Here is a 24,824-nt window from a genome sequence, read left to right on the forward strand (position 1 = left end):
TGGATCAATATTTTAGAGGATAACGCATGTCAGGTCTGGGATAGGTCTGGGATTTGACCTCATCAGGGTCATACTTTCGCAGTTTTAACATGCATGTTGACCTGATCGAGGGTTTTTTCTGCTTTGGATCACGTAGTAAAGTGGTACCACACTGAAACAATCAATTAAACCTGGTCTTGATAACTATTTTAGAGGATAACGCATGTCAGGTCTGGGATAGGTCTGGGATTTGACCTCATCAGGGTCATACTTTCGCAGTTTTAACATGCATGTTGACCTGTTCGAGGGTTTTCTCTGCTTTGGATCACGTGGTAAAGTGGTACCACAACTAAAACAGTCAATTAAACCTGGTTTCGATCATTATTTTAGACGATAACGCATGTTAGGTCTGGGTTAGACCTGGGATTTTCACTCATCAGACTCATACTTTCGCATTCTTCACATACTTGTTGAACGGATCCTGGGTTTTTTCTGGTTTGGTTCACGTAGTAATGTGGTACCACACTGAAACATTCAATTAAACCTGGTCTTGATAAATATTTTAGAGGATAACGCATGTTAGGTTTGGGTTAGGTCTAGGATTTGTCCTCATCAGGCTCATACATTCGCATATTTCTCATACTTCATGGCTAGATCCTTGGCTGTTTCTGGATTGTATCACGTAGTAATGTGGTACCACGCTGAAACAGTCAATTGAACCTGGTTTCGATCAATATTTTTGAGGATAACGCATGTTAGGTCTGGGATAGGTCAGGGATTTGACCTCATCAGACTCATACTTTCGCACACTTCACATACTCGTTGAACAGATCCTGGGTTATTTTCTGGTTTGGATCTAATAGTAATGTGGTACCACACTGAAACAATAGATTAAACCAGGTTTCGATCAATATTTTAGAGAATAATTCATGTTAGGTCTAGGTTAGGTCTGGGATTTGCTATCATCAGGCTCATTCTTTCGCATGTTTCTCATACTTGATGGCTAGATCCTGGGTTTTTTCTGGTTTGGATCACGTAGTAATGTGGGACCACACTGAAACAGTCAATTAAACCTGGTTTGGATCAATATCTCAGAGGACAACGCAAGTTAGGTCTGGGATAGGTCTGGGATTTGCCCTCATCAGGGTCATACTTTCGCAGTTTTAACATACATGTTGACCTGATCGAGTGTTTTTTCTGCTTTGGATCACGTAGTAAAGTGGTACCCCACTGAAACAGTCCATTAAACCTGGTTTGGATCAATATTTTAGAGGATAACGCATGTTAGGTCTAGGTTATATCTGGGATTTTCACTCATCAGACTCATAATTTCGCATTCTTCACATACTTGTTGAACGGATCCTGGGTTTTTTCTGGTTTGGTTCACGTAGTAATGTGGTACCACACTGAAACATTCAATGAAACCTGGTCTTGATAAATATTTTGGAGGATAACGCATGTTAGGTTTGGTTTAGGTCTAGGATTTGTCCTCATCAGGCTCATACATTCGCATATTTCTCATACTTCATGGCTAGATCCTGGGCTGTTTCGGGATTGTATCACGTAGTAATGTGGGACCACACTGAAACAGTCAATTAAACCTGGTTTGGCTCAATATTTTAGAGGATAACGCATGTCAGGTCTGGGATAGGTCTGGGATTTGACCTCATCAGGGTCATACTTTCGCAGTTTTAACATGCATGTTGACCTGATCGAGTGTTTTTTCTGCTTTGGATCACGTAGTAAAGTGGTACCACACTGAAACAATCAATTAACCCTGGTCTTGATAACTATTTTAGAGGATAACGCATGTCAGGTCTGGGATAAGTCTGGGATTTGACCTCATCAGGGTCATACTTTCGCAGTTTTAACATGCATGTTGACCTGATCGAGGGTTTTTTCTGCTTTGGATCACGTGGTAAAGCGGTACCACAACTAAAACAGTCAATTAAACCTGGTTTCGATCATTATTTTAGACGGTAACGCAAGTTAGGTCTGGGATAGGTCTGGGATTAGCCCTCATCAGACTCATACTTTCGCATTCTACATATACTTGTTGAACGGATCCTGGGTTTTTTCTGGTTTGGATCACGTAGTAATGTGGGACCACACTGAAACAATCAATTAAACCTGGTTATGATAAATATTTTAGAGGATAACGCATGTTAGGTCTGGGTAAGGTCTAGGATTTGCCCTCGTCAGGCTCATACTTTCGCATATTTCTCATACTTCATGGCTAGATCCTGGGCTATTTCTGGATTGGATCACGTAGTAATGTGGTACCACACTGAAACAGTCAATTAAACCTGGTTTTGATCAATATTTTAGAGAATAATGTATGTTATGTCTAGGTTAGGTCTGGGATTTGCTCTCATCAGGCTCATTCTTTCGCATATTTCTCATACTTGATGGCTAGATCCTGGGCTTTTTCTGGATCGCATCACGTGGTAATGAAGTACAACACTGAAACAGTCAATTAAACCTGGTTTCCATCAATATTTTAGAGGACAACGCATGTTAGGTCTAGGTAAGGCCTGGGATTTGCCCTCATCAGGGTCATACTTTCGCAGTTTTAACATACATGTTGACCTGATCGAGGGTTCTTAATGCTTTGGATCACGTAGTAAAGTGGTACCACACTGAAACATTCAATTTAACCTGGTCTTGATAAATATTTTGGAGGATAACGCATGTTAGGTTTGGGTTAGGTCTAGGATTTGTCCTCATCAGGCTCATACATTCGCATATTTCTCATACTTCATGGCTAGATCCTGGGCTGTTTCAGAATTGTGTCACGTAGTAATGTGGGACCACACTGAAACAGTCAATTAAACCTGGTTTGGATCAATATTTTAGAGGATAACGCATGTCAGGTCTGGGATAGGTCTGGGATTTGACCTCATCAGGGTCATACTTTCGCAGTTTTAACATGCATGTTGACCTGATCGAGGGTTTTTTCTGCTTTGGATCACGTAGTAAAGTGGTACCACAACTAAAACAGTCAATTAAACCTGGTTTGGATCAATATTTTAGAGGATAACGCATGTTAGGTCTAGGTTAGCCCTGGGATTTTCACTCATCAGACTCATACTTTCGCATTCTTCACATACTTGTTGAACGGATCCTGCGTTTTTTCTGGTTTGGTTCACGTAGTAAGGTGGTACCACACTGAAACAGTCAATTAAACCTGGTTTCCATCAATATTTTAGAGGACAACGCATGTTAGGTCTAGGTAAGGCCTGGGATTTGCCCTCATCAGGGTCATACTTTCGCAGTTTTAACATGCATGTTGAACGGATCCTGGGTTTTTTCTGCTTTGATTCACGTAGTAATGTGGTACCACACTGAAACATTCAATTAAACCTGGTCTTGATAAATATTTTAGAGGATAACGCATGTTAGGCTTGGGTTAGGTCTAGGATTTATCCTCATCAGGCTCATACATTCGCATATTTCTCATACTTCATGGCTAGATCCTTGGCTGTTTCTGGATTGTATCACGTAGTAATGTGGTACCACGCTGAAACAGTCAATTAAACCTGGTTTCGATCAATATTTTTGAGGATAACGCAAGTTAGGTCTGGGATAGGTCTGGGATTTGACCTCATCAGACTCATACTTTCGCACACTTCACATACTCGTTGAACAGATCCTGGGTTATTTTCTGGTTTGGATCTAATAGTAATGTGGTACCACACTGAAACAATAGATTAATCCAGGTTTCGATCAATATTTTAGAGAATAATTCATGTTAGGTCTAGGTTAGGCCTGGGATTTTCACTCATCAGACTCATACTTTCGCATTCTTCACATACTTGTTGAACGGATCCTGGGTTTTTTCTGGTTTGGATCACGTAGTAATGTGGTACCACACTGAATCAGTCGATTAAACCCGGTTTCGATCAATATTTTAGAGGATAACGCATGTTAAGTCTGGGATAGGTCTGGGATTTGGCCTCATCAGACTCATACTTTCGCACACTTCACATACTCGTTGAACAGATCCTGGGTTATTTTCTGGTTTGGATCTAATAGTAATGTGGTACCACACTGAAACAATAGATTAATCCAGGTTTCGATCAATATTTTAGAGAATAATTCATGTTAGGTCTAGGTTAGGCCTGGGATTTTCACTCATCAGACTCATACTTTCGCATTCTTCACATACTTGTTGAACGGATCCTGGGTTTTTTCTGGTTTGGATCACGTAGTAATGTGGGACCACACTGAAACAATCAATTAAACCTGGTTATGATAAATATTTTAGAGGATAACGCATGTTAGGTCTGGGTAAGGTCTAGGATTTGCCCTCGTCAGGCTCATACTTTCGCATATTTCTCATACTTCATGGCTAGATCCTGGGCTATTTCTGGATTGGATCACGTAGTAATGTGGTACCACACTGAAACAGTCAATTAAACCTGGTTTTGATCAATATTTTAGAGAATAATTCATGTTATGTCTAGGTTAGGTCTGGGATTTGCTCTCATCAGGCTCATTCTTTCGCATATTTCTCATACTTGATGGCTAGATCCTGGGCTTTTTCTGGATCGCATCACGTGGTAATGAAGTACAACACTGAAACAGTCCATTAAACCTGGTTTGGATCAATATTTTAGAGGATAACGCATGTTAGGTCTAGGTTAGCCCTGGGATTTTCACTCATCAGACTCATACTTTCGCATTCTTCACATACTTGTTGAACGGATCCTGGGTTTTTTCTGGTTTGGTTCACGTAGTAATGTGGTACCACACTGAAACATTCAATTAAACCTGGTCTTGATAAATATTTTGGAGGATAACGCATGTTAGGTTTGGGTTAGGTCTAGGATTTGTCCTCATCAGGCTCATACATTCGCATATTTCTCATACCTCATGGCTAGATCCTGGGCTGTTTCTGGATTGTATCACGTAATAATGTGGGACCACACTGAAACAGTCAATTAAACCTGGTTTGGATCAATATTTTAGAGGATAACGCATGTCAGGTCTGGGATAGGTCTGGGATTTGACCTTATCAGGGTCATACTTTCGCAGTTTTAACATGCATGTTGACCTGATCGAGGGTTTTTTCTGCTTTGGATCACGTAGTAAAGTGGTACCACACTGAAACTGTCCATTAAACCTGGTTTGGATCAATATTTTAGAGGATAACGCATGTCAGGTCTGGAATAGGTCTGGGATTTGACCTCATCAGGGTCATACTTTCGCAGTTTTAACATGCATGTTGACCTGATCGAGGGTTTTTTCTGCTTTGGATCACGTAGTAAAGTTGTACCACAACTAAAACAGTCAATTAAACCTGGTTTGGATCAATATTTTAGAGGATAACGAATGTTAGGTCTGGGTTAGACCTGGGATTTTCACTCATCGGACTCATACTTTCGCATTCTTCACATACTTGTTGAACGGATCCTGGGTTTTTTCTGGTTTGATTCACGTAGTAATGTGGTACCACACTGAAACATTCAATTAAACCTGGTTTCGATCAATATTTTTGAGGATAACGCAAGTTAGGTCTGGGATAGGTCTGGGATTTGACCTCATCAGACTCATACTTTCGCACACTTCACATACTCGTTGAACAGATCCTGGGTTATTTTCTGGTTTGGATCTAATAGTAATGTGGTACCACACTGAAACAATAGATTAAACCAGGTTTCGATCAATATTTTAGAGAATAATTCATGTTAGGTCTAGGTTAGGTCTGGGATTTTCACTCATCAGACTCATACTTTCGCATTCTTCACATACTTGTTGAACGGATCCTGGGTTGTTTCTGGTTTGGATCACGTAGTAATGTGGGACCACACTGAAACAGTCAATTAAACCTGGTTTCGATCAATATTTTAGAGAATAATTCATGTTAGGTCTAGGTTAGGTCTGGGATTTGCTATCATCAGGCTCATTCTTTCGCAATGTTTCTCATACTTGATGGCTAGATCCTGGGTTTTTTCTGGTTTGGATCACGTAGTAATGTGGAACCACACTGAAACGGTCAATTAAACCTGGTTTGGATCAATATCTTAGAGGACAACGCAAGTTAGGTCTCGGATTGGTCTGGGATTTGCCCTCATCAGGGTCATACTTTCGCAGTTTTAACATGCATGTTGACCTGATCGAGGGTTTTTTCTGCTTTGGATCACGTGGTAAAGTGGTACCACAACTAAAACAGTCAATTAAACCTGGTTTCGATCATTATTTTAGACGATAACGCAAGTTAGGTCTGGGATAGGTCTGGGATTAGCCCTCATCGGACTCATACTTTCGCATTCTTCACATACTTGTTCAACGGATCCTGGGTTTTTTCTGGTTTGGATCACGTAGTAATGTGGGACCACACTGAAACAATCAATTAAACCTGGTTATGATAAATATTTTAGTGGATAACGCATGTTAGGTCTGGGTAAGGTCTAGGATTTGCCCTCGTCAGGCTCATACTTTCGCATATTTCTCATACTTCATGGCTAGATCCTGGGCTATTTCTGGATTGGATCACGTAGTAATGTGGTACCACACTGAAACAGTCAATTAAACCTGGTTTTGATCAATATTTTAGAGAATAATTCATGTTATGTCTAGGTTAGGTCTGGGATTTGCTCTCATCAGGCTCATTCTTTCGCATATTTCTCATACTTGATGGCTAGATCCTGGGCTTTTTCTGGATCGCATCACGTGGTAATGAAGTACAACACTGAAACAGTCAATTAAACCTGGTTTCCATCAATATTTTAGAGGACAACGCATGTTAGGTCTAGGTAAGGCCTGGGATTTGCCTTCATCAGGGTCATACTTTCGCAGTTTTAACATACATGTTGACCTGATCGAGGGTTCTTAATGCTTTGGATCACGTAGTAAAGTGGTACCACACTGAAACAGTCCATTAAACCAGGTTTGGATCAATATTTTAGAGGATAACGCATGTTAGGTCTAGGTTAGCCCTGGGATTTTCACTCATCAGACTCATACTTCCGCATTCTTCACATACTTGTTGAACGGATCCTGGGTTTTTTCTGGTTTGGTTCACGTAGTAATGTGGTACCACACTGAAACATTGAATTAAACCTGGTCTTGATAAATATTTTGGAGGATAACGCATGTCAGGTCGGGGATAGGTCTGGGATTTGACCTCATCAGGGTCATACTTTCGCAGTTTTAACATGCATGTTGACCTGATCGAGGGTTTTTTCTGCTTTGGATCACGTAGTAAAGTGGTACCACACTGAAGCAGTCGATTAAACCTGGTTTCGATCAATATTTTTTAGGATAACGCATGTTAGGTCTAGGTTAGGCCTGGGATTTTCACGCATCAGACTCACTCTTTCGCATTCTTCACATACTTGTTGAACGGATCCTGGGTTTTTTCTGGTTTGGATCACGTAGTAATGTGGGACCACACTGAAACAGTCAATTAAACCTGGTTTGGATCAATATTTTAGAGGATAACGCGTGTCAGGTCTGGGATAGGTCTGGGATTTGACCTCATCAGGGTCATACTTTCGCAGTTTTAACATGCATGTTGACCTGATCGACGGTTTTTTCTGCTTTGGATCACGTAGTAAAGTGGTACCACAACTAAAACAGTCAATTAAACCTGGTCATGATAAATATTTTAGAGGATAACGCATGTTAGGTCTGGGTTAGGTCTAGGATTTGCCCTCGTCAGGCTCATACTTTCGCATATTTCTCATACTTCATTGCTAGATCCTGGGCTATTTCTGGATTGGATCACGTAGTAATGTGGTACCACACTGAAACAGTCAATTAAACCTGGATTCAATCAATATTTTAGAGGATAACGCAAGTTAGGTCTGGGATAGGTCTGGGATTTGCCCTCATCAGGGTCATACTTTCGCAGTTTTATCATACATGTTGACCTGATCGAGGGTTTTTTCTTCTTTGGATCACGTAGTAAAGTGGTAGCACAACTAAAACAGTCAATTAAACCTGGTTTCGATCATTATTTTAGAGGATAACGCAAGTTAGGTCTGGGATAGGTCTGGGATTAGCCCTCATCAGACTCATACTTTCGCATTCTTCACATACTTGTTGAACGGATCCTGGGTTTTTTCTGGTTTGGATCACGTAGTAATGTGGGACCACACTGAAACAGTCGATTAAACCTGGTTTCGATCAATATTTTAGAGGATAACGCAAGTTTGGTCTGGGATAGGTCTGGGATTTGCTCTCATCAGGCTCATACTTTTGCGTTTTTCACATACTTGTTGAAGAGATCCTGGGTTTTTTCTGGTTTGGGTCACGTAGTAATGTGGTACCACACTGAAGCAGTCGATTAAACCAGGTTTCGATCAATATTTTTTAGGATAACGCATTTTAGGTCTAGTTTAGGCCTGGGATTTTCACACATCTGACTCATTCTTTCGCATTCTTCACATACTTGTTGAACGGATCCTGGGTTTTTTCTGGTTTGGATCACGTAGTAGTGTGGGACCACACTGAAACAGTCGATTAAACCTGGTCTTGATAAATATTTTAGAGGACAACGCATGTTAGGTCTGGGTTAGGTCTGGGATTTGCCCTCATCAGGGTCATACTTTCGCATATTTCTCATACTTCATGGCTAGATCCTGGGCTATTTCTGGATTGGATCACGTAGTAATGTGGTACCACACTGAAACAGTCAATTAAACCTGGTTTCGCTCAATATTTTAGAAGATAACGCATGTTAGGTCTAGGTTAGGCCTGGGATTTGCCCTCACTAGGGTCATACTTTCGCAGTTTTAACATGCATGTTGACCTGATCGAGGGTTTTTTCTGCTTTGGATCACGTAGTAAAGTGGTGCCACTACTAAAACAGTCAATTAAACCTGGTTTCGATCATTATTTTAGAGGATAACGCAAGTTAGGTCTGGGATAGGTCTGGGATTAGCCCTCATCAGACACATACTTTCGCATTCTTCACATACTTGTTGAACAGATCCTGGGTTTTTACTGGTTTGGATCACGTAGTAATGTAGTACCACACTGAAACAGTCAATTAAACCTGGTTTTGATCAATATTTTAGAGAATAATTCATGTTAGGTCTATGTTAGGTCTTGGATTTGCTCTCATCAGGCTCATTCTTTCGCATATTTCTCATACTTGATGGCTAGATCCTGGGCTTTTTCTGGATTGTATCACGTAGTAACGAAGGACAACATTGAAACAGACAATTAAACCTGGTTTCCATCAATATTTTAGAAGGTAACGCATGTTAGGTCAAGGTTAGGCCTGGGATTTGCCCTCATTAGGGTCATACTTTCGCAGTTTTCACATACTTGTTGAACAGATCCTGGGTTTTTTCTGGTTTGGATCACGTAGTAGTGTGGTACCACACTGAAACAGTCCATTAAACCTGGTTTGGATCAATATTTTAGAGGATAACGCATGTTAGGTCTGGGATAGGTCTAGGATTTGCCCTCATCAGACTCATACTTTCGCATTCTTCACATACTTGTAGAACGGATCCTGGGTTTTTTCTGGTTTGGATCACGTAGTAATGTGGGACCACCCTGAAACAATCAATTAAACCTGGTCATGATAAATATTTTAGAGGATAACGCATGTTAGGTCTGGGTTAGGTCTAGGATTTGCCCTCGTCAGGCTCATACTTTCGCATATTTCTCATACTTCATTGCTAGATCCTGGGCTATTTCTGGATTGGATCACGTAGTAATGTGGTACCACACTGAAACAGTCAATTAAACCTGGATTCAATCAATATTTTAGAGGATAACGCAAGTTAGGTCTGGGATAGGTCTGGGATTTGCCCTCATCAGGGTCATACTTTCGCAGTTTTATCATACATGTTGACGTGATCGAGGGTTTTTTCTGCTTTGGATCACGTTGTAAAGTGGTACCACACTGAAACAGTCCACTAAACCTGGTTTGGATCAATATTTTAGAGGATAACGCGTGTTAGGTCTGTTTTAGGCCGGGGATTTTCACTCATCTGACTCATACTTTCGCATTCCTCACATACTTGTTGAACGGATCCTGGGTTTTTTCTGGTTTGGATCACGTAGTAATGTGGGACCACACTGAAACAATCAATTAAACCTGGTCATGATAAATATTTTAGAGGATAACGCATGTTAGGTCTGGGATAGGTCTGGGATTTGCCCTCATCAGGCTCATACTTTCGCATATTTCTCATACTTCATGGCTAGATCCTGGGCTATTTCTGGATTGGATCACGTAGTAATGTGGTACCACACTGAAACAGTCAATTAAACCTGGTTTTGATCAATATTTTAGAGAATAATGTATGTTATGTCTAGGTTAGGTCTGGGATTTGCTCTCATCAGGCTCATTCTTTCGCATATTTCTCATACTTGATGGCTAGATCCTGGGCTTTTTCTGGATCGCATCACGTGGTAATGAAGTACAACACTGAAACAGTCAATTAAACCTGGTTTCCATCAATATTTTAGAGGACAACGCATGTTAGGTCTAGGTAAGGCCTGGGATTTGCCCTCATCAGGGTCATACTTTCGCAGTTTTAACATACATGTTGACCTGATCGAGGGTTCTTAATGCTTTGGATCACGTAGTAAAGTGGTACCACACTGAAACATTCAATTTAACCTGGTCTTGATAAATATTTTGGAGGATAACGCATGTTAGGTTTGGGTTAGGTCTAGGATTTGTCCTCATCAGGCTCATACATTCGCATATTTCTCATACTTCATGGCTAGATCCTGGGCTGTTTCAGGATTGTGTCACGTAGTAATGTGGGACCACACTGAAACAGTCAATTAAACCTGGTTTGGATCAATATTTTAGAGGATAACGCATGTCAGGTCTGGGATAGGTCTGGGATTTGACCTCATCAGGGTCATACTTTCGCAGTTTTAACATGCATGTTGACCTGATCGAGGGTTTTTTCTGCTTTGGATCACGTAGTAAAGTGGTACCACAACTAAAACAGTCAATTAAACCTGGTTTGGATCAATATTTTAGAGGATAACGCATGTTAGGTCTAGGTTAGCCCTGGGATTTTCACTCATCAGACTCATACTTTCGCATTCTTCACATACTTGTTGAACGGATCCTGCGTTTTTTCTGGTTTGGTTCACGTAGTAAGGTGGTACCACACTGAAACAGTCAATTAAACCTGGTTTCCATCAATATTTTAGAGGACAACGCATGTTAGGTCTAGGTAAGGCCTGGGATTTGCCCTCATCAGGGTCATACTTTCGCAGTTTTAACATGCATGTTGAACGGATCCTGGGTTTTTTCTGCTTTGATTCACGTAGTAATGTGGTACCACACTGAAACATTCAATTAAACCTGGTCTTGATGAATATTTTAGAGGATAACGCATGTTAGGCTTGGGTTAGGTCTAGGATTTATCCTCATCAGGCTCATACATTCGCATATTTCTCATACTTCATGGCTAGATCCTTGGCTGTTTCTGGATTGTATCACGTAGTAATGTGGTACCACGCTGAAACAGTCAATTAAACCTGGTTTCGATCAATATTTTTGAGGATAACGCAAGTTAGGTCTGGGATAGGTCTGGGATTTGACCTCATCAGACTCATACTTTCGCATACTTCACATACTCGTTGAACAGATCCTGGGTTATTTTCTGGTTTGGATCTAATAGTAATGTGGTACCACACTGAAACAATAGATTAAACCAGGTTTCGATCAATATTTTAGAGAATAATTCATGTTAGGTCTAGGTTAGGCCTGGGATTTTCACTCATCAGACTCATACTTTCGCATTCTTCACATACTTGTTGAACGGATCCTGGGTTTTTTCTGGTTTGGATCACGTAGTAATGTGGTACCACACTGAATCAGTCGATTAAACCCGGTTTCGATCAATATTTTAGAGGATAACGCATGTTAAGTCTGGGATAGGTCTGGGATTTGACCTCATCTGACTCATACTTTCGCACACTTCACATACTCGTTGAACAGATCCTGGGTTATTTTCTGGTTTGGATCTGATAGTAATGTGGTACCACACTGAAACAATAGATTAATCCAGGTTTCGATCAATATTTTAGAGAATAATTCATGTTAGGTCTAGGTTAGGCCTGGGATTTTCACTCATCAGACTCATAATTTCGCATTCTTCACATACTTGTTGGACGGATCCTGGGTTTTTTCTGGTTTGGATCACGTAGTAATGTGGGACCACACTGAAACAATCAATTAAACCTGGTTATGATAAATATTTTAGAGGATAACGCATGTTAGGTCTGGGTAAGGTCTAGGATTTGCCCTCGTCAGGCTCATACTTTCGCATATTTCTCATACTTCATGGCTAGATCCTGGGCTATTTCTGGATTGGATCACGTAGTAATGTGGTACCACACTGAAACAGTCAATTAAACCTGGTTTTGATCAATATTTTAGAGAATAATTCATGTTATGTCTAGGTTAGGTCTGGGATTTGCTCTCATCAGGCTCATTCTTTCGCATATTTCTCATACTTGATGGCTAGATCCTGGGCTTTTTCTGGATCGCATCACGTGGTAATGAAGTACAACACTGAAACAGTCAATTAAACCTGGTTTCCATCAATATTTTAGAGGACAACGCATGTTAGGTCTAGGTAAGGCCTGGGATTTGCCCTCATCAGGGTCATACTTTCGCAGTTTTAACATACATGTTGACCTGATCGAGGGTTCTTAATGCTTTCGATCACGTAGTAAAGTGGTACCACACTGAAACAGTCCATTAAACCTGGTTTGGATCAATATTTTAGAGGATAACGCATGTTAGGTCTAGGTTAGCCCTGGGATTTTCACTCATCAGACTCATACTTTCGCATTCTTCACATACTTGTTGAACGGATCCTGGGTTTTTTCTGGTTTGGTTCACGTAGTAATGTGGTACCACACTGAAACATTCAATTAAACCTGGTCTTGATAAATATTTTAGAGGATAACGCATGTTAGGTTTGGGTTAGGTCTAGGATTTGTCCTCATCAGGGTCATACTTTCGCAGTTTTAACATACATGTTGACCTGATCGAGGGTTCTTAATGCTTTCGATCACGTAGTAAAGTGGTACCACACTGAAACAGTCCATTAAACCTGGTTTGGATCAATATTTTAGAGAATAATTCATGTTATGTCTAGGTTAGGTCTGGGATTTGCTCTCATCAGGCTCATACTTTCGCATATTTCTCATACTTCACGGCTAGATCCTGGGCTATTTCTGGATTGGATCACATAGTAATGTGGTACCACACTGAAACAGTCAATTAAACCTGGTTTCGATCAATATTTTTGAGGATAACGCATGTTAGGTCTAGGTTAGGCCTGGGATTTTCACTCATCAGACTCATACTTTCGCATTCTTCACATACTTGTTGAACGGATCCTGGGTTTTTTCTGGTTGGTTCACGTAGTAATGTGGTACCACACTGAAACATTCAATTAAACCTGGTCTTGATAAATATTTTAGAGGATAACGCATGTTAGGTTTGGGTTAGGTCTAGGATTTGTCCTCATCAGGCTCATACATTCGCATATTTCTCATACTTCATGGCTAGATCCTTGGCTGTTTCTGGATTGTATCATGTAGTAATGTGGTACCACGCAGAAACAGTCAATTAAACCTGGTTTCGATCAATATTTTTGAGGATAACGCATGTTAGGTCTAGGTTAGGCCTGGGATTTTCACTCATCAGACTCATACTTTCGCATTCTTCACATACTTCTTAAACGGATCCTGGGTTTTTTCTGGTTTGGATCACGTAGTAATGTGGGACCACACTGAAACAATCAATTAAACCTGGTCATGATAAATATTTTAGAGGATAACGCATGTTAGGTCTGGGTTAGGTCTAGGATTTGCCCTCGTCAGACTCATACTTTCGCATATTTCTCATACTTCACGGCTAGATCCTGGGCTATTTCTGGATTCCATCACGTAGTAATGAAGTACAACACTGAAACAGACAATTAAACCTGGTTTCCATCAATATTTTAGAGGACAACGCATGTTAGGTCTAGGTAAGGCCTGGGATTTGCCCTCATCAGGGTCATACTTTCGCAGTTTTAACATACATGTTGACCTGATCGAGGATTCTTAATGCTTTGGATCACGTAGTAAAGTGGTACCACACTGAAACAGTCCATTAAACCTGGTTTGGATCAATATTTTAGAGGATAACGCATGTTAGGTCTGGGTTAGACCTGGGATTTTCACTCATCAGACTCATACTTTCGCATTCTTCACATACTTGTTGAACGGATCCTGGGTTTTTTCTGGTTTGGTTCACGTAGTAACGTGGTACCACACTGAAACATTCAATTAAACCTGGTCTTGATAAATATTTTAGAGGATAACGCATGTTAGGTTTGGGTTAGGTCTAGGATTTGTCCTCATCAGGCTCATACATTCGCATATTTCTCATGCTTCATGGCTAGATCCTTGGCTGTTTCTGGATTGTATCACGTAGTAATGTGGTACCACGCTGAAACAGTCAATTAAACCTGGTTTCGATCAATATTTTTGAGGATAACGCAAGTTAGGTCTAGGTAAGGCCTGGGATTTGCCCTCATCAGGGTCATACTTTCGCAGTTTTAACATACATGTTGACCTGATCGAGGATTCTTAATGCTTTGGATCACGTAGTAAAGTGGTACCACACTGAAACGGTCCATTAAACCTGGTTTGGATCAATATTTTAGAGGATAACGCATGTTAGGTCTGGGTTATACCTGGGATTTTCACTCATCAGACTCATACTTTCGCATTCTTCACATACTTGTTGAACGGATCCTGGGTTTTTTCTGGTTTGGATCACGTAGTAATCTGGGACCACACTGAAACAATCAATTAAACCTGGTCATGATAAATATTTTAGAGGATAACGCATGTTAGGTCTGGGTTAGGTCTAGGATTTGCCCTCGTCAGACTCATACTTTCGCATATTTCTCATACTTCACGGCTAGATCCTGGGCTATTTCTGGATTCCATCACGTAGTAATGAAGTACAACACTGAAACAGTCAATTAAACCTGGTTTCCATCAATATTTTAGAGGACAGCGCATGTTAGGTCTAGGTAAGGCCTGGGATTTGCCCTCATCAGGGTCATACTTTCGCAGTTTTAACATACATGTTGACCTGATCGAGGATTCTTAATGCTTTGGATCACGTAGTAAAGTGGTACCACACTGAAACAGTCCATTAAACCTGGTTTGGATCAATATTTTAGAGGATAACGCATGTTAGGTCTGGGTTAGACCTGGGATTTTCACTCATCAGACTCATACTTTCGCATTCTTCACATACTTGTTGAACGGATCCTGGGCTTTTTCTGGTTTGGTTCACGTAGTAACGTGGTACCACACTGAAACATTCAATTAAACCTGGTCTTGATAAATATTTTAGAGGATAACGCATGTTAGGTTTGGGTTAGGTCTAGGATTTGTCCTCATCAGGCTCATACATTCGCATATTTCTCATACTTCATGGCTAGATCCTTGGCTGTTTCTGGATTGTATCACGTAGTAATGTGGTACCACGCTGAAACAGTCAATTAAACCTGGTTTCGATCAATATTTTTGAGGATAACGCAAGTTAGGTCTAGGTAAGGCCTGGGATTTGCCCTCATCAGGGTCATACTTTCGCAGTTTTAACATACATGTTGACCTGATCGAGGATTCTTAATGCTTTGGATCACGTAGTAAAGTGGTACCACACTGAAGCGGTCCATTAAACCTGGTTTGGATCAATATTTTAGAGGATAACGCATGTTAGGTCTGGGTTAGACCTGGGATTTTCACTCATCAGACTCATACTTTCGCATTCTTCACATACTTGTTGAACGGATCCTGGGTTTTTTCTGGTTTGGTTCACGTAGTAACGTGGTACCACACTGAAACATTCAATTAAACCTGGTCTTGATAAATATTTTAGAGGATAACGCATGTTAGGTTTGGGTTAGGTCTAGCATTTGTCCTCATCAGGCTCATACATTCGCATATTTCTCATACTTCATGGCTAGATCCTTGGCTGTTTCTGGATTGTATCACGTAGTAATGTGGTACCACGCTGAAACAGTCAATTAAACCTGGTTTCGATCAATATTTTTGAGGATAACGCAAGTTAGGTCTGGGATAGGTCAGGGATTTGACCTCATCAGACTCATACTTTCGCATTCTTCACATACTTGTTGAACGGATCATGGGTTTTTTCTGGTTTGGATTACGTAGTAATGTGGGACCACACCGAAACAATCAATTAAACCTGCTCTTGATAACTATTTTAGAGGATAACGCATGTCAGGTCTGGGATAAGTCTGGGATTTGACCTCATCAGGGTCATACTTTCGCAGTTTTAACATGCATGTTGACCTGATCGAGGGTTTTTTCTGCTTTGGATCACGTGGTAAAGTGGTACCACAACTAAAACAGTCAATTAAACCTGGTTTCGATCATTATTTTAGACGATAACGCAAGTTAGGTCTGGGATAGGTCTGGGATTAGCCCTCATCAGACTCATACTTTCGCATTCTTCACATACTTGTTGAACGGATCCTGGGTTTTTTCTGGATTGGATCACGTAGTAATGTGGGACCACACTGAAACAATCAATTAAACCTGGTTATGATAAATATTTTAGAGGATAACGCCTGTTAGGTCTGGGTAAGGTCTAGGATTTGCCCTCGTCAGGCTCATACTTTCGCATATTTCTCATACTTCATGGCTAGATCCTGGGCTATTTCTGGATTGGATCACGTAGTAATGTGGTACAACACTGAAACAGTCAATTAAACCTGGTTTCCATCAATATTTTAGAGGACTACGCATGTTAGGTCTAGGTAAGGCCTGGGATTTGCCCTCATCAGGGTCATACTTTCGCAGTTTTAACATACATGTTGACCTGATCGAGGGTTCTTAATGCTTTGGATCACGTAGTAAAGTGGCACCACACTGAAACATTCAATTAAACCTGGTCTTGATAAATATTTTGGAGGATAACGCATGTTAGGTTGGGTTAGGTCTAGGATTTGTCCTCATCAGGCTCATACATTCGCATATTTCTCATACTTCATGGCTAGATCCTGTGCTGTTTCAGGATTGTATCACGTAGTAATGTGGTACAACACTGAAACAGTCAATTAAACCTGGTTTCCATCAATATTTTAGAGGATAACGCATGTCAGGTCTGGGATAGGTCTGGGATTTGACCTCATCAGGGTCATACTTTCGCAGTTTTAACATGCATGTTGACCTGATCGAGGGTTTTTTCTGCTTTGGATCACGTAGTAAAGTGGTACCACACTGAAACAATCAATTAAACCTGGTCTTGATAACTATTTTAGAGGATAACGCATGTCAGGTCTGGGATAGGTCTGGGATTTGACCTCATCAGGGTCATACTTTCGCAGTTTTAACATGCATGTTGACCTGTTCGAGGGTTTTCTCTGCTTTGGATCACGTGGTAAAGTGGTACCACAACTAAAACAGTCAATTAAACCTGGTTTCGATCATTATTTTAGACGATAACGCATGTTAGGTCTGGGTTAGACCTGGGATTTTCACTCATCAGACTCATACTTTCGCATTCTTCACATACTTGTTGAACGGATCCTGGGTTTTTTCTGGTTTGGTTCACGTAGTAATGTGGTACCACACTGAAACATTCAATTAAACCTGGTCTTGATAAATATTTTAGAGGATAACGCATGTTAGGTTTGGGTTAGGTCTAGGATTTGTCCTCATCAGGCTCATACATTCGCATATTTCTCATACTTCATGGCTAGATCCTTGGCTGTTTCTGGATTGTATCACGTAGTAATGTGGTACCACGCTGAAACAGTCAATTGAACCTGGTTTCGATCAATATTTTTGAGGATAACGCATGTTAGGTCTGGGATAGGTCAGGGATTTGACCTCATCAGACTCATACTTTCGCACACTTCACATACTCGTTGAACAGATCCTGGGTTATTTTCTGGTTTGGATCTAATAGTAATGTGGTACCACACTGAAACAATAGATTAAACCAGGTTTCGATCAATATTTTAGAGAATAATTCATGTTAGGTCTAGGTTAGGTCTGGGATTTGCTATCATCAGGCTCATTCTTTCGCATATTTCTCATACTTCATGGCTAGATCCTGGGCTATTTCTGGATTGGATCACGTAGTAATGTGGTACCACACTGAAACAGTCAATTAAACCTGGTTTTGATCAATATTTTAGAGAATAATTCATGTTATGTCTAGGTTAGGTCTGGGATTTGCTCTCATCAGGCTCATTCTTTCGCATATTTCTCATACTTGATGGCTAGATCCTGGGCTTTTTCTGGATCGCATCACGTGGTAATGAAGTACAACACTGAAACAGTCAATTAAACCTGGTTTCCATCAATATTTTAGAGGACAACGCATGTTAGGTCTAGGTAAGGCCTGGGATTTGCCCTCATCAGGGTCATACTTTCGCAGTTTTAACATACATGTTGACCTGATCGAGGGTTCTTAATGCTTTGGATCACGTAGTAAAGTGGTAGCACAACTAAAACAGTCAATTAAACCTGGTTTCGATCATTATTTTAGAGGATAACGCAAGTTAGGTCTGGGATAGGTCTGGGATTAGCCCTCATCAGACTCATACTTTCGCATTCTTCACATACTTGTTGAACGGATCCTGGGTTTTTTCTGGTTTGGATCACGTAGTAATGTGGGACCACACTGAAACAGTCGATTAAACCTGGTTTCGATCAATATTTTAGAGGATAACGCAAGTTTGGTCTGGGATAGGTCTGGGATTTGCTCTCATCAGGCTCATACTTTTGCGTTTTTCACATACTTGTTGAAGAGATCCTGGGTTTTTTCTGGTTTGGGTCACGTAGTAATGTGGTACCACACTGAAGCAGTCGATTAAACCAGGTTTCGATCAATATTTTTTAGGATAACGCATTTTAGGTCTAGGTTAGGCCTGGGATTTTCACACATCTGACTCATTCTTTCGCATTCTTCACATACTTGTTGAACGGATCCTGGGTTTTTTCTGGTTTGGATCACGTAGTAGTGTGGGACCACACTGAAACAGTCGATTAAACCTGGTCTTGATAAATATTTTAGAGGACAACGCATGTTAGGTCTGGGTTAGGTCTGGGATTTGCCCTCATCAGGGTCATACTTTCGCATATTTCTCATACTTCATGGCTAGATCCTGGGCTATTTCTGGATTGGATCACGTAGTAATGTGGTACCACACTGAAACAGTCAATTAAACCTGGTTTCGCTCAATATTTTAGAAGATAACGCATGTTAGGTCTAGGTTAGGCCTGGGATTTGCCCTCACTAGGGTCATACTTTCGCAGTTTTAACATGCATGTTGACCTGATCGAGGGTTTTTTCTGCTTTGGATCACGTAGTAAAGTGGTGCCACTACTAAAACAGTCAATTAAACCTGGTTTCGATCATTATTTTAGAGGATAACGCAAGTTAGGTCTGGGATAGGTCTGGGATTAGCCCTCATCAGACACATACTTTCGCATTCTTCACATACTTGTTGAACAGATCCTGGGTTTTTACTGGTTTGGATCACGTAGTAATGTAGTACCACACTGAAACAGTCAATTAAACCTGGTTTTGATCAATATTTTAGAGAATAATTCATGTTAGGTCTATGTTAGGTCTTGGATTTGCTCTCATCAGGCTCATTCTTTCGCATATTTCTCATACTTGATGGCTAGATCCTGGGCTTTTTCTGGATTGTATCACGTAGTAACGAAGGACAACATTGAAACAGACAATTAAACCTGGTTTCCATCAATATTTTAGAAGGTAACGCATGTTAGGTCAAGGTTAGGCCTGGGATTTGCCCTCATTAGGGTCATACTTTCGCAGTTTTCACATACTTGTTGAACAGATCCTGGGTTTTTTCTGGTTTGGATCACGTAGTAGTGTGGTACCACACTGAAACAGTCCATTAAACCTGGTTTGGATCAATATTTTAGAGGATAACGCATGTTAGGTCTGGGATAGGTCTAGGATTTGCCCTCATCAGACTCATACTTTCGCATTCTTCACATACTTGTAGAACGGATCCTGGGTTTTTTCTGGTTTGGATCACGTAGTAATGTGGGACCACCCTGAAACAATCAATTAAACCTGGTCATGATAAATATTTTAGAGGATAACGCATGTTAGGTCTGGGTTAGGTCTAGGATTTGCCCTCGTCAGGCTCATACTTTCGCATATTTCTCATACTTCATTGCTAGATCCTGGGCTATTTCTGGATTGGATCACGTAGTAATGTGGTACCACACTGAAACAGTCAATTAAACCTGGATTCAATCAATATTTTAGAGGATAACGCAAGTTAGGTCTGGGATAGGTCTGGGATTTGCCCTCATCAGGGTCATACTTTCGCAGTTTTATCATACATGTTGACGTGATCGAGGGTTTTTTCTGCTTTGGATCACGTTGTAAAGTGGTACCACACTGAAACAGTCCACTAAACCTGGTTTGGATCAATATTTTAGAGGATAACGCGTGTTAGGTCTGTTTTAGGCCGGGGATTTTCACTCATCTGACTCATACTTTCGCATTCCTCACATACTTGTTGAACGGATCCTGGGTTTTTTCTGGTTTGGATCACGTAGTAATGTGGGACCACACTGAAACAATCAATTAAACCTGGTCATGATAAATATTTTAGAGGATAACGCATGTTAGGTCTGGGATAGGTCTGGGATTTGCCCTCATCAGGCTCATACTTTCGCATATTTCTCATACTTCATGGCTAGATCCTGGGCTATTTCTGGATTGGATCACGTAGTAATGTGGTACCACACTGAAACAGTCAATTAAACCTGGTTTTGATCAATATTTTAGAGAATAATGTATGTTATGTCTAGGTTAGGTCTGGGATTTGCTCTCATCAGGCTCATACATTCGCATATTTCTCATACTTCATGGCTAGATCCTTGGCTGTTTCTGGATTGTATCACGTAGTAATGTGGTACCACGCTGAAACAGTCAATTAAACCTGGTTTGATCAATATTTTTGAGGATAACGCAAGTTAGGTCTGGGATAGGTCTGGGATTTGACCTCATCAGACTCATACTTTCGCACACTTCACATACTCGTTGAACAGATCCTGGGTTATTTTCTGGTTTGGATCTAATAGTAATGTGGTACCACACTGAAACAATAGATTAAACCAGGTTTCGATCAATATTTTAGAGAATAATTCATGTTAGGTCTAGGTTAGGCCTGGGATTTTCACTCATCAGACTCATACTTTCGCATTCTTCACATACTTGTTGAACGGATCCTGGGTTTTTTCTGGTTTGGATCACGTAGTAATGTGGTACCACACTGAATCAGTCGATTAAACCCGGTTTCGATCAATATTTTAGAGGATAACGCATGTTAAGTCTGGGATAGGTCTGGGATTTGACCTCATCAGACTCATACTTTCGCACACTTCACATACTCGTTGAACAGATCCTGGGTTATTTTCTGGTTTGGATCTAATAGTAATGTGGTACCACACTGAAACAATAGATTAATCCAGGTTTCGATCAATATTTTAGAGAATAATTCATGTTAGGTCTAGGTTAGGCCAGGGATTTTCACTCATCAGACTCATAATTTCGCATTCTTCACATACTTGTTGAACGGATCCTGGGTTTTTTCTGGTTTGGATCACGTAGTAATGTGGGACCACACTGAAACAATCAATTAAACCTGGTTATGATAAATATTTTAGAGGATAACGCATGTTAGGTCTGGGTAAGGTCTAGGATTTGCCCTCGTCAGGCTCATACTTTCGCATATTTCTCATACTTCATGGCTAGATCCTGGGCTATTTCTGGATTGAATCACGTAGTAATGTGGTACCACACTGAAACAGTCAATTAAACCTGGTTTTGATCAATATTTTAGAGAATAATTCATGTTATGTCTAGGTTAGGTCTGGGATTTGCTCTCATCAGGCTCATTCTTTCGCATATTTCTCATACTTGATGGCTAGATCCTGGGCTTTTTCTGGATCGCATCACGTGGTAATGAAGTACAACACTGAAACAGTCAATTAAACCTGGTTTCCATCAATATTTTAGAGGACAACGCATGTTAGGTCTAGGTAAGGCCTGGGATTTGCCCTCATCAGGGTCATACTTTCGCAGTTTTAACATACATGTTGACCTGATCGAGGGTTCTTAATGCTTTCGATCACGTAGTAAAGTGGTACCACACTGAAACAGTCCATTAAACCTGGTTTGGATCAATATTTTAGAGGATAACGCATGTTAGGTCTAGGTTAGCCCTGGGATTTTCACTCATCAGACTCATACTTTCGCATTCTTCACATACTTGTTGAACGGATCCTGGGTTTTTTCTGGTTTGGTTCACGTAGTAATGTGGTACCACACTGAAACATTCAATTAAACCTGGTCTTGATAAATATTTTAGAGGATAACGCATGTTAGGTTTGGGTTAGGTCTAGGATTTGTCCTCATCAGGCTCATACATTCGCATATTTCTCATACTTCATGGCTAGATCCTTGGCTGTTTCTGGATTGTATCATGTAGTAATGTGGTACCACGCAGAAACAGTCAATTAAACCTGGTTTCGATCAATATTTTTGAGGATAACGCATGTTAGGTCTAGGTTAGGCCTGGGATTTTCACTCATCAGACTCATACTTTCGCATTCTTCACATACTTCTTCAACGGATCCTGGGTTTTTTCTGGTTTGGATCACGTAGTAATGTGGGACCACACTGAAACAATCAATTAAACCTGGTCATGATAAATATTTTAGAGGATAACGCATGTTAGGTCTGGGTTAGGTCTAGGATTTGCCCTCGTCAGACTCATACTTTCGCATATTTCTCATACTTCACGGCTAGATCCTGGGCTATTTCTGGATTCCATCACGTAGTAATGAAGTACAACACTGAAACAGACAATTAAACCTGGTTTCCATCAATATTTTAGAGGACACGCATGTTAGGTCTAGGTAAGGCCTGGGATTTGCCCTCATCAGGGTCATACTTTCGCAGTTTTAACATACATGTTGACCTGATCGAGGATTCTTAATGCTTTGGATCACGTAGTAAAGTGGTACCACACTGAAACAGTCCATTAAACCTGGTTTGGATCAATATTTTAGAGGATAACGCATGTTAGGTCTGGGTTAGACCTGGGATTTTCACTCATCAGACTCATACTTTCGCATTCTTCACATACTTGTTGAACGGATCCTGGGTTTTTTCTGGTTTGGTTCACGTAGTAACGTGGTACCACACTGAAACATTCAATTAAACCTGGTCTTGATAAATATTTTAGAGGATAACGCATGTTAGGTTTGGGTTAGGTCTAGGATTTGCCCTCATCAGGCTCATACATTCGCATATTTCTCATGCTTCATGGCTAGATCCTTGGCTGTTTCTGGATTGTATCACGTAGTAATGTGGTACCACGCTGAAACAGTCAATTAAACCTGGTTTCGATCAATATTTTTGAGGATAACGCAAGTTAGGTCTAGGTAAGGCCTGGGATTTGCCCTCATCAGGGTCATACTTTCGCAGTTTTAACATACATGTTGACCTGATCGAGGATTCTTAATGCTTTGGATCACGTAGTAAAGTGGTACCACACTGAAACGGTCCATTAAACCTGGTTTGGATCAATATTTTAGAGGATAACGCATGTTAGGTCTGGGTTATACCTGGGATTTTCACTCATCAGACTCATACTTTCGCATTCTTCACATACTTGTTGAACGGATCCTGGGTTTTTTCTGGTTTGGATCACGTAGTAATGTGGGACCACACTGAAACAATCAATTAAACCTGGTCATGATAAATATTTTAGAGGATAACGCATGTTAGGTCTGGGTTAGGTCTAGGATTTGCCCTCGTCAGACTCATACTTTCGCATATTTCTCATACTTCACGGCTAGATCCTGGGCTATTTCTGGATTCCATCACGTAGTAATGAAGTACAACACTGAAACAGTCAATTAAACCTGGTTTCCATCAATATTTTAGAGGACAGCGCATGTTAGGTCTAGGTAAGGCCTGGGATTTGCCCTCATCAGGGTCATACTTTCGCAGTTTTAACATACATGTTGACCTGATCGAGGATTCTTAATGCTTTGGATCACGTAGTAAAGTGGTACCACACTGAAACAGTCCATTAAACCTGGTTTGGATCAATATTTTAGAGGATAACGCATGTTAGGTCTGGGTTAGACCTGGGATTTTCACTCATCAGACTCATACTTTCGCATTCTTCACATACTTGTTGAACGGATCCTGGGCTTTTTCTGGTTTGGTTCACGTAGTAACGTGGTACCACACTGAAACATTCAATTAAACCTGGTCTTGATAAATATTTTAGAGGATAACGCATGTTAGGTTTGGGTTAGGTCTAGGATTTGTCCTCATCAGGCTCATACATTCGCATATTTCTCATACTTCATGGCTAGATCCTTGGCTGTTTCTGGATTGTATCACGTAGTAATGTGGTACCACGCTGAAACAGTCAATTAAACCTGGTTTCGATCAATATTTTTGAGGATAACGCAAGTTAGGTCTAGGTAAGGCCTGGGATTTGCCCTCATCAGGGTCATACTTTCGCAGTTTTAACATACATGTTGACCTGATCGAGGATTCTTAATGCTTTGGATCACGTAGTAAAGTGGTACCACACTGAAGCGGTCCATTAAACCTGGTTTGGATCAATATTTTAGAGGATAACGCATGTTAGGTCTGGGTTAGACCTGGGATTTTCACTCATCAGACTCATACTTTCGCATTCTTCACATACTTGTTGAACGGATCCTGGGTTTTTTCTGGTTTGGTTCACGTAGTAACGTGGTACCACACTGAAACATTCAAT

The sequence above is a fragment of the Colletes latitarsis genome, unplaced genomic scaffold, assembly GCF_051014445.1.
Source record: "Colletes latitarsis isolate SP2378_abdomen unplaced genomic scaffold, iyColLati1 scaffold0025, whole genome shotgun sequence".
Lineage (NCBI taxonomy): Eukaryota > Metazoa > Arthropoda > Insecta > Hymenoptera > Colletidae > Colletes > Colletes latitarsis.